Source organism: Typopeltis vanoorti, chromosome 16, assembly GCF_054136105.1.
Source record: "Typopeltis vanoorti isolate ZY-2024b chromosome 16, IOZ_Tvanoo_1.0, whole genome shotgun sequence".
Classification (NCBI taxonomy): Eukaryota; Metazoa; Arthropoda; class Arachnida; order Uropygi; family Thelyphonidae; genus Typopeltis; species Typopeltis vanoorti.
Window position 1 is genome coordinate 21,182,366 of NC_143564.1, and position 12,497 is coordinate 21,194,862.

Consider the following 12,497-nt stretch of genomic DNA (forward strand, 5'->3'; position numbering starts at 1 on the left):
AAGGATTTATACAAGATGAATGGCCTGCATTTGAATGGATTTGGTGTGTGGAAACTGGAAAAATTGTTGCTGAATGAAGTGAAAATGGATGTGCAAAACCAGGTAAACTAGAACTACCAAGGAGTGGGGGGGGAGTGGATATGCAGACATCAGTGAGACAGTTGAGTGTAAGAATGTATATAATGTACCCGAGCCAGTACTAAGAACAAGAAATCGGAATGGGATAGTTAGAATAACGCATCAAGATAATGGGTGGGACAATGAGACCTCTCCCAATTCTTCCTTCTTGTTCCTAATACTACTAGGCCAAGGTATTAGGAACAAGAAGGAAGAATTTTTGGCCTTGGTTGGCTCTTCCTACCCACAGGTTATTGGCATTAGTGAAACATGGCTGACGGAAGATGATATAGTTAGCGGGATAGAATGTGTATGTTATAGTGTGTTTAGGAGGCACAGAGAGAATAAAATGGGGGAGGAGTGTTATTGATGATAGCTGATAAACTGCAGCCAAGGAGAATTGATGTATTGCAGGATAGTGAAAAGAGCTCATTTGAGGCTATTTGGTGTGAGATTGAGACTGGCAGAATAAAATATACAGTTGGGTGCTGCTATAGACCAGGTGATGGAATAGATGGTGGAGATGGTATGCATAAACAAATTGATGAAATGAGTGGAAGGAGGTAATTATTGTGGGGGATTTCAACTATGGTAACATTGATTGGAAGGAGGAAATGGATTTTATTCAATTCTTAAGGGATAACTATCTGAGACAGCATGTAATTGAAAATACTAGGGGTGTGAGAGTGCTTGACCTGGTAATAGCATCTGAGAATTTCACTGTAATGAATATGACCATGTTGCCACCTATTGGTGAGAATGATCATATTGACCTGGGCGGTGGCTAAAGGTGTGGAATTTTCGATTAAGAGGTATATGTAGAATTACCGTGCTAGCAAGTATGACAAGCTTAGGAGATTCCTTGGGTCAGTACCATGGCATGTGAAACTGCAAGGGCTGGATGTCAATAGAGCACGGGAAGTGGTCAAGGAGTATTTACAGGAGGTTATGGCTGATTGTATACCTAGGGTCCAAATAGTAAAACAATTAGGGGTTAAATGGATGAATAACACCATTAAGCTTGAGCTGCAAAAAAAGAAACAACTGTGGAGGGAATTCAAAGAAAGAGGTGACCTGCAGGCACATGAACGGTATAAAGTGCAGGCCAGAAGGATAACGAGTGTGGTAAAAAAAAAAAAAAAAAAGCAGATTATGAAAGGAAACTAGCTATGCAAGCTAAAGAGAATCCCAAACAGTTCTTTCAATATGCTACAAGCAAAAAAAACACTACACGGCAAAATGATTTTAAGGAATGATGATGGTAAAGAGGTCACTGAATCAATCAATATAGTGGAATTACTGAGCGAGCACTTTGCAAGAGTATGTCATCCAGGTGACATTGAAAAAATGAAGGAACCATTAGTTTATACGGGAATTGTGATGAATGAAGTGGAGGATAGTCTATTACAGAACCTTAATGTGAATACATCTGTGGGATTGGATGGTATACTGGCATGGGTCTTATGTGAAGCGGCTAAAGAATTATCAGTGCCCTTGACCATGTTGTTTAATCTGCACCTCGGGTCTGGTTTAGTCCCGAAGGTGTGGAAAGAGGGGAAAATAGTTCCACTGCATAAAGGAGTATCCAAGACTACTGTTGCAAATTACCGACTGATCAGCATATCAGTAGTCGTCAAGGTCTTGGAGAAAGTAGTCAAGGGAAAAATACAGGAATGGATTGATGAAAATGAGATACTGTACTGGGGACAGCAGGGCTTTGTGAAGGGTAGATCATGCCTCAGTAACTTGCTCGTTTTACACAGTGACGGCTGAACTGGATGAGGGTAATGGTTTTACAGTGATATTGCTGGACCTGGCAAAGGTGTTTGACAGGATACCACATGGAATTCTAATCCGTGAACTACAACATATGGGAATGGATATAGGGTTGGTGAGATGGATGATGGATAGGTGGGTGGTTGATGGAGAGATATCAGAGAGTCGTTTATTCAGGAGTAGAGGCCAAAAGACGGCCTGTGACTAGTGGTGTGCCACAGGGTTCTGTTCTTGGACCACTGCTGTTTAATTTGTTCATTAACGATATAGGGAAGGATCTAAGAGGAACAGTTCATTTGTTCGCTGATGGTGCAAAGTTGGGTAGGGCAATAGTGAATGCAGAAGATGTCAAAATCTTGCAGGACGACTTGGATAGATTGGAGTTCTGGGCTAAGGAGAATGGATGTCAATTTAATGTGGCAAAAGGTTATGCATTTTTGGGTGAAAAAGATTAGCAGCAGTATACCACATTGGTGGAACTGTACTCCAGGAGATTGATGAGACCAGGGACTTGGGAATGTTGGAGGATAGGAAGTTGGAGTTTAACGGGCACATTGCAAGAGTAGCTAAATCAGCTCATCAACTTACTTGGTTACTGAAGAATACTTTGACGAGCAGAGACAAGCAAATTATTGTACCTCTGTACCGAGCCTTGATAAGACCTCATCTCGACTACTGTGCCCAGATTTGGTCAGCTAGGTTTCTTCTTGATGGGGAGGAGGTGGAGAGGATCCAGAGGCGAGTGACCAAGATGATAGCAGGTCTATGGAATGAACCTTATGAGAACAGGTTGAAGGTTTATGGGTTGCAGAAATTAGTTAATAGGCAGAAAGGGGAGATATGATTTCAAATTGCTAAAGGGTTTCTATAGGATTAATTCAGAGGATATTTTTGAGATCAGGACTGGTGGTGGGAGAACTAGGGGACACCTATGGAAGCTGGGCAAGAGTGTGGTTAGCAAGGGTGTTAGAGCTGGGTTCTTTAGAGTGGTAAATGAGTGAAATAAGCTGCCAGAGTCTGTTGTGGGTGCTATGACGGTGAGTGAGTTCAAGCCAAGATATGATAGATACTGTGAGAATGTCGTATTGTTGTGTGTACATTATATATATTTGGGCCTCCCTTGATGAGTCTAAGGACTCCCTGCAGTCGCCCGTAATAATAATAATAATCCTTCTGATCTCCCTAGAATAAATAAAATTTTAAATTTTACATTTTCTTTCACACAATAACTTTCCATTTCACTCGCATAACAGTTGATTAAGGCATCCGCAAACAGTTTTTGAGTCATCCAGGACTTCTTATACCTCCGTTAATGAACTGGAAGTTTATGCTTCCTAATGTTTTTGAAGGCTTCTGGATTCTCACTGTGCCTTATCACAAATGCTTTCAGTTTGCATCCAGCCACATTACCCCCTAACAGAATCGTAACACGGTCTTTAAGAGCTTTGAAACCAGGCATAGATTTTAGCTTTTTGTGGATGAATTGTGTGCTCGGGCATTTTTTTCCGAAACAAGGACGTCTCATCCATATTAAATATTTGCTGTGGCAAATAATTTCCTCCGTAATAATTTTATCCAATTTCTCCACAAACTCCTTGGCAGCTTTCTCATCGAAACTTACAGATTCTCCATATATTTCACATTATGCAGTGCAAAACGCTGCTCGAATCTCATGAACCAACCGGAAGAAGCATTGAATTCGTAGTCGTAATAGGGTCCTACTTTCTCCTTCAACATGTTGAAGACACTTAGTGTCTTAGCGGTTATGGTCGTAGTGCTAAGAGTTATGCACTTTTGGTTCAGGTCCTCTATGCATGATGGAAGTAGATTTTCCAGTCACTGATAGGACCTTGTCGTTGCTTCGTCACTATTGTTGAACTTGCAACTTCGTTTCAAGATCAACTGCTCGCCTCTTTTTCTGCGATTCTTCACTAGGTTTTATAATTGGCGTGCAGGGGCCATGTTGCACAAAATAGCGCGAAATAATTAACAATAAATACACAAATAACATATTTTTCAAACACAAAATCAACAGAGGAACTGTTGAAGCCAACTGCCCATGGAGGTTGCTGCTAAATAAAAACCTTTTTACTTTACGCTCGCTTGTTCGAAAGTATAGTCTAAAATGTTATTTATTCCATTATGGGATCACGGACGTAAGTCGAGGGATGACTGTATGTTCTGTTTTATATTCATCTATAATTACATCTCTGGAATTCGAATAGTGTTTCCCCTACTCGTACAGCTGTGACCGAGATACATGGAAGTATGTGTATGCTGTATGACTCATCCTAGTGTTCATAATTTCAGTGTTGTAGGTTGTAGCCAATTCTTCTGCCTTCTAGCTGAATGAATCTCATGATACATTGAGCAAAATATATCGCATTGACAAATTCTGTTTGGCTTTCTCTTACATGTGTAGGTATTATTTGAAATATTATCGTATGTGAAGTATGAATGTTTTACTGAGAGAAGTTAGCAATATCTGAATGACTGTGGAAATATGCATCATGAAATATTAAGCTGATGAAAATAAAAGGCAGGGGGGTAGCAAAAATTTCCAAATTAAACGATAGTTTTGTGGGAAGAAAATTGAATAACATGTTTTAGGATACAGTTGAAATGGGCTTCAACTCTAATGAGTATAGGACTAATGATATGCAATATTCATACAGCAAATACTTGGCATAAAATGAAAATAAAAATTTTCTTTTTGTCCAAAATTCATTGCTGTTTGTAAAAAGATATGACTAATGATGATGATGACATAGAATAGAAATGGAGGGATATGTCTTCATAGTAGATTTGCAAGATAAACTGGTAGTGGTAATAGGGGGAAGGGAGGAAGGAAGAATTAGCCTACAGAAATCAAAAGAGTGGGTTATGAAAAATTCCAAATTTCATAGTACTCATAACAAAATAATGTGATTCAACTGAGGTTAGCTTTTACTTGAGTTGGGGTCAGTGATGGCATTGTCTTCACTTCAGAAATGAGTTGGAAATTTTGCCAATGTAATGAACAAAAAAAAATAAGTCCATGTAATAATAATGATCATAAAACGTCCAGATTGATTCTACTAATGTCAGAGGTCCTAATTCCAACATTAATGATGTATGCCACTACCACAGATTGTCAAACTTGGAATCACCTTTGCTTTGGCTGAAGATTTCCTAACTCTACTTTGCTGCCTCTACCACCATTCTGACTCTGATTGACTTTTCTAAACTATGTGACTATAATGTTCCTTGATGATTTCGACGTCCACAATTCAGACTTTCTTCCCCCCCCCCAACTTCATAGATCAAGCTGGAAGAGAAACTAAACTATTCGTTATCAGTAATGATTTAAAACAAATTGTTCACTAACCCATCAGAATTCCAGACAATTTTCATCATTCTCCCAATGCTCTGAATCTTTTTTTTAACTAGCTCTTATCCCCCGCCCTCCAAATACACTGATGTTAGCTCTCCTCTCGGAAAGTCTAACCATACCCTTGTCCATGTTTCCTTTTCTACACTTAATCCTTATTTGTCATTCTCAGTGTCATATTCTGTGGTGTGATTTGGGATGACATTCTTTCTTGGCTTCAGTTTTATACGTTGATTACTGCTTCTGATCCTAGCACTTCTGAACTAAGAAATTATTCTCTCTAGAATGAGTGTTTTTATTCCCGACTCCATCCAAACTCCGTTCTCCAACAACTGTGCCAAAGCAGTCCAAACCAAAAATTCAGCATATTCCCAATAGTTCAAGTCAAAAATTCCAGCCTCATAAGCAGCTTACACTATAACTCAGAACTTCAAAATAAATCAACAAATGTAAAGCACACTTTGTAAGGGCCAAATGCATTAAGCTTATCCTGTTCAAATTGCCAGCATAGTTGGTTGAGTGGTTAGCATACCCACTTTCTAACCAACAGGCCGCAGGTTCAAACTCCACAGTATGCATAAATGTTTATGAATATCTTTAGGTGAGAGATGAATGTTATTGCCTGGTGTAAAACCACCACCCCACTCATCGGAGCTCTGAAGTGGCTTGAAAAGGTTCCAGGTTTGTTTGGTCTCCAAAGCAGGTTTTCCAGACTATATAAAAAATGAAAAATATAATATATATATATATAAAATGATTAAAAAAAGATATCCCTAGTCCTTGCACAACACACAAAATGTACTATAGGTTTCCAAATAACCTTTTGTCGGTGGGAGCAACATAAAAGATAGCAGTTGAACCTTCTGGTCCCTCACCAAAGTCTGTGAGATGCAACTGTCCTTCCTTTGACCTCTTGCACTTCCTGATGGTAAATTGGTAACATCTTTAAAGATAAGGTGGACCTCTTAGCATCATTTTCCCTTCCAGTTCTTGTATACACAACAAAGGCAAATCTTCTCCCATTATTTCACAAACTATCCTGAGTATGCCTCCTGAAATTTTGCCAGAAGGATACCAGAAAAATACCCAGCCTTGATACCAGTCTTTTGTCTATGATGGTATTCCTCTGGTTGTACTAAAAGCTTATCTCCAGAATTTGAATTTATACAAAAAAGTAAGGTAAAAAGTTAACTATCATACTATTGTCCTGACATCAGTATGCTTAAAAATAATGGAAAAAATCAACGACAGCCAGCTGCTTCACTACTTGGAAGACTCATGAATTAAGTGATTACCAATTTGGATTCATCATTTCCATTCCACTGCAGGTCTCCTAGCCAATTTCATTCACCTTTGAATACCGGCCATGAAAACGTCCAGAGAAATAAGTTGCTCTTGATGTTTCCAATGCATATGATCGAGTCGTATCGCATCTACCATCATATAATATTCCTTCTTCCTTTTGTGAGTGGACTGCTATCCCCCACCCCAGTCGTTTATTGCAGGTTACAGTGGATGGTTTTCCTTTCATCAGATTTTTTAAAGTACTGGTGTACCTCTGGATTCTGTGCTTTCACTTCCTCTTTAGTGATACATCAATGATCTCCAACATTCAATCCTGTTCATCACTTTGTTGATGACTGCTCTCTGCACTCCTCTTTTTCATTTCCAAGACCTTGTGCTCAGGTAATTCGTGCTTCAAGAAATATGAAACCAATGACTTAAACACTGATTTTCTTCCTATTCTCAATCCTTTCTTTTAGTGTTACACGGTGATCAGCATTCATTTTCGAAATTATGGATTTTGCAACTGTGTTATAACTAACTCTTTTTATTATCCCGACGTTTCGTTGTTCATATCAAGATCATCATCTGGAACATACACAATATACAAGACAAGCCGAGTTACATTCCAAACCGTAAGCTAGAGAAACAATGATTTGATCACATGTTATTCTACTGGCATGACCTCTAGTGAAAAAATAAAAAATTATAAATTACATCAAGCTACATTTAATTTCAGATAACATGAATAAACATTTTTTCCTTATAGCTAGTTTTCTTTCAGTAACAGTGATGTCCTATTTTTAGTATTACAGTTGTTATTTTTGATTTAGGATCCTGGATTTACTACAGTCCTATTTATAGTTGTTCTTAGAGAGGAAGGTTCCATGGGTCGAATATATGCCTTCCATATGTATGGGATTTTTAGACCTTCATTATTGTTCAGATTGGGGTGGTTGATAATGATCTCACAGGCTTTTTTGGAAACTATTGCTGATCACTTTAAATTCGTCTTTCAGTGCCTGTTCATTGGAGCAGATTTTCAGAGCTGTTTTTTAGAGTATTGATGACACCTAGTTTTTGTGTTGGGTGGTGGTAGCAGTTTATGTGTATATATTGGCCAGTATGTGTCGGTTGTCGGTAAACCGTGAAGGAAAGATTGCCAGAAGGAAGACGTGTGACAAGTGTATCTAGAAACGGAAGTGTGTTCTGTTTTTCAATCTCAATTATTAACTGTATGCGTTTGTGTTGTTTGTTCAGGGCTAAGGAATGTGTCTAGTGTCTGGCGACCATGAGATCAGATCGCGAAAATATCGTCAAAGTATCTAAGCCAGACTTTGGGTTTTAAAGGGGGAGGAACCTAAAGCAAGTTGCTCAAAATGTTCCATGTAAAAGTTAGCACTAGGGGGGGGGGGGGATAATGGCGAGCCCATGGCTGTGCCTTCTTTTTGTAGGTAGGAAGCGTTTTGCCATACAAAATAAACAGAACGTAATACATGCGCAAGGGCGCCGTGATATCTGGAGGGAATTTGTTTGATGATGTTTATGCTGTGTGTTTTTGATATAGGAGGGGGAATGACCCACAAATTCCTTGAGTATTGCCGCTAATTTTTTGGCTAAGTGATAAGGCGGGCTATCTACCCCTTCACCTATAGGCCTTAGTGGTGTGTTTTCTTTGTGAATTTTCGGTAGTCCGTATATTCTTGGGGAACGAGCGTAGTGCGGAAATAGTTTTTTGACCGTATCTTCGGGCCAAGTGATAATTGGTCCAAAGATAAGGTCATACCATACCAATTAGTTGTAGTTAACTAATTGGTATGTTATTGTCCAAGACCAACATTCATTTTTTCTACATAAGTGGGGTTTAAAATGACGGTGCCACTTCCTTTATCTGCTCTAGTTATTACGATGTTCGAATTTGACTTTAGTGATTTCATCGCTAAAATTCGTGTTTACTTCGTGTTTGGTTAGGTTGCTTGTTATTGTTTAGTTATGATTTAAAATGTTGGCGGTTTCTAAACGTATTTTTTCTGCTATGTTATTTGGGATGAATCTTAGTCCTCTTTCAATACTACAAATAAATTCAAGTTTGTTTGTCGATCTGGATGCTACAGCATAAGTTAAACCTTTGTTTAGTATCGAGATTTCATCTTTGTTTCACGGTTTACCGAAAACCGACACATACTGGCCAATATATACACATAAACTCCTACCACCACCCATCACAAAAACTAGGTGTCATCAATACTCAAAAAAAAACAGGGCTATGAAAATCTTCTCCAGTGAACAGGCACTGAAAGATGAATTTAAAGTGATCAGCAATACTTTCCAAAAAAATAGATACAGCCAAAAGACTATTAACAAAATTCTCTACAAGACCTCAATAAAAAACAAAGACAAACCAGACTACAATAAAAGTATAACCATTCCCTACATTACAGGGACATCAAAACAAAATAAACAGAGCACTACAAAAATACAACCTCAAAGCCACATTTAAACCCACTGCAAAATTAAAAAGCTTACTCAACTCATCCAAAGACCCACTTCCCCTGCTGGCCCACCCTGGAGTATACCGTATTCATTGCAACTGTAACATACCATATATTGGAGAAACAGGACGCACAATTCCTATCAGACAAAAAGAACATAAACGACACATTAAATATAATAATTATGGTGAGCTGGCCTTTCTGATCATGCCCTGAACCAATCAATTATATGCTTTACCAGTCAATTTTATGTAAGGTGTTCACCTTACATAAAATTGACTGGAAAAGCACTTGTTGTCTACATCGCGCTAAAACATGGTATGAACGCAAATTTAAGGAAGCCTATGAGATCATTATCAACCACCCCAATCTGAACAATAATGAAGGTCTAAAAATCCCATACATATGGAAGGCATATATTCGACCCACAGAACCTTCCTCTCTAAGAACAACTAAATAGGACTGTAGTAAATCCAGGATCCTAAATCATCATCATCTTCCTTATACCCTATTTTACCTTGCCGTGTCAAGGGTCGATTGATCATCGGACCTCACTCCGTTTACAGGATAAGGTGGTCAGCCTTATGCCCCGGTGTATCCTATGGCCTGTAGTGTTGAGTTCTCAAGGCCAGTTTGCCAGCATTGTGGGATGAAAAACCCCAGAATAAACTGGGGAAAAAACCCTGCTGTCCACGCCCAAGACACTCTAACTTGGCTATGGCCGAGGAAGATCCTTCAGCTCCTCACGTCACCGACGGGAATCGAACCTAGGACACTCCTTCCCCAGGCATATGGTTGCGAAGCGCATAGCCATTAGGCTAACCGCGCGGATCCTAAATCAAAAATAACAATTGTAATGCTAAAAATAGGACATCACTGTTACTGAAAGAAAACTAGCTATAAGGAAAAATTGTTTATACATGTTATCTCAAATTAAATGTAGCTTGATGTAATTTATAATTTTTTATTTTTTCACTAGACGTCATGCCAGTAGAATAACATGTGATCAAATCATTGTTTCTCTAGCTTACGGTTTGTAATGTAACTCAGTTGTCTTGTATATGTATGTATGTTCCAGATGATGATCTTGATATGAACAACGAAACGTCGGGATAATAAAAAGAGTTAGTTATAACATGGTTATAAAATCCATAATTTCGAAAATGATTGCTATTCTGAAGTTTAGCATTGAATTTCAATGCTACCAAAATGCAGTCTTATTTCATTTGCCCGAAAAAATGTCAGTTTTCACAATATTCTGCTCACAACCGTGATCATTTTCTTCTTCTTCTGTTCACTTTCACATCTAGCCCATCCTGGCACAAGGTCATCAGGTTCATAGCTTTTTCTGCTACAAAAAAAAAAAAGCTTGGCATTCTTTTTTATTTTAATCAGTACTTCTCTCCTGTTCAACTCCTGACACTATGAAGTCAAATCCGCCCTACTTTAGAATATTATTCCCACATTTGATGTGGTGCACCTTTACGTATTTAGGTGCTGCTCCAGTAATTTGGATACTATCATTCATCGTGTACACGAGCAACTAGTTGTCATCACCCGTATACAGTTGATTTCTAAACTTATCAAACCAATTATCTGTATATGAAAACATTTTCATGATTATAACCAAATGTGGACAAAATTATTGCCAGCATACTACTGAATTATATTACGCAAAAAAAGTGTTCTAAATTTCGTAGAAATTAAATTGCAGTACGTTTTTGGCAAAGGTTACAAATTTCGTAAGGACGAAGTTAAAGAATTAATGTACAGCACTTCAGAAAACAATGTGGAGAAACGTTTCAGTATGAAATATTATTGCACCTCCAAGGACTCATTGCAAGTGGGCATTCTACTCCACAACACACATCTTACCATCACTCCTACTACTTAACTCCCCAAATACACACGACACTACCACCAGTGCCATCTACCATCGAACAACAACAGGATTGAGCTACAGTCCGTCAATATCATTTTTCCCATATGAAACATCAACCTCTCTCTTCAAAGCAGCACAACAACAACCACCATTTTCCCTCCCTTTTCCCCTGTTTGCTAAATCAGTCATGCATCGTCCCCTATCTAATCATCCAAACCGCAGGGAATTCATAACCTACCTCTGCATTTTTTTTTTGGGGGGGGGGAGGGCGGCGGCTTTTATATTAAGCTCAGCCTCTGTGGATAGTATGTTGTCTGCACAGGCTTGGCTGAAAGCAAGGTATTCATGTTCTTAAATATAAACCATCTCAATGACCGTGATCAATCTAGCAAACCAAACTACAAAAGCAACTTCCCAATTATATCTTCAGTTGTGGAGCTTAATATTACAATTTTTTTTTACTTTATATAATGCCTTCATATCACAGTCAGAGGAACAACAGGAGTCCTTCAACTAGAAAGGACCTGAGTTAGACCATTGTCACAAGAGAACAGTTTTCTTCCCAGAAACTGTTTTTTTGGTCCCACATACAGACAAATTGACCAAAGAATAAAACACCAAGTTAACAAATGCACTTGTGGATGGTAGATGATGTAACCTATGGAATATTAGTAAGTGTAGTTGGTGGACTGACCACCTAAACATCCATATGGATAAAAGTATCAATTAATTTATGCTTCGGTTTATCTTCTTTTAACGTCAATGGGCACTTTGCATCCATGTATTGATGTGTAAACATGTCAAGGCTAATATGGAGTAAGTAGCACAGATGGAGGTTTGGGTGGGGTGGAGCGTCCTCCTGCAGTGCATCCTTAGACACCATGGAGGAATCCCATAATCTAAAAGTGGATAATATAAGATATAAAGACGTGTAGTTCACAATAAATAAACTGCTTTTCTGTTTTGTTTTGATACTTATAATATTCTATATATTTGTCACAAAGAAGTGTGATAATCAGTTCCATTTGGTCACAGAATTATTCAGTACAATGTCTTTCCAAAGGGCATTTTAAAACTACATTTCACTAGCAGTTTCTGTCCTTCAGATTTATATAATAATTTCACCTTTGATTACAAGAAATATTTGGGGAACACCAAAAGCATTAGGGCAGTGTTTCTCAACGTTTTTTGGATCATGCCCCACCTCAACGTCTCAAAGATTTTGATGCCCCCCTAGTATAATAGTCAGCCAAGTTCTGAAAAAGTATAATATAAATATGTACATTTTCTAATTTACACCATACAAAAGTTCTAATTTACAACTATACAAAAATGCAGGTGAAAAATTTAATGAAAGACTTCTGAAATTTTTTAATATGGTTTGGATGTCCGGAAAAACTCCTAACTCTTGGAAAAAAAGCACTGGTTATCCCAATCTATAAAAAGGAAATAAAGACAATTGCAATAACTATAGGGGAATTAGCCTGCTGAATACAGGATATAAAATATATGCAGGAATATTAAAAGAGAAACTAAGCAGCATTGTAGAGGACAAACTACTAGAAGTACAAAATGG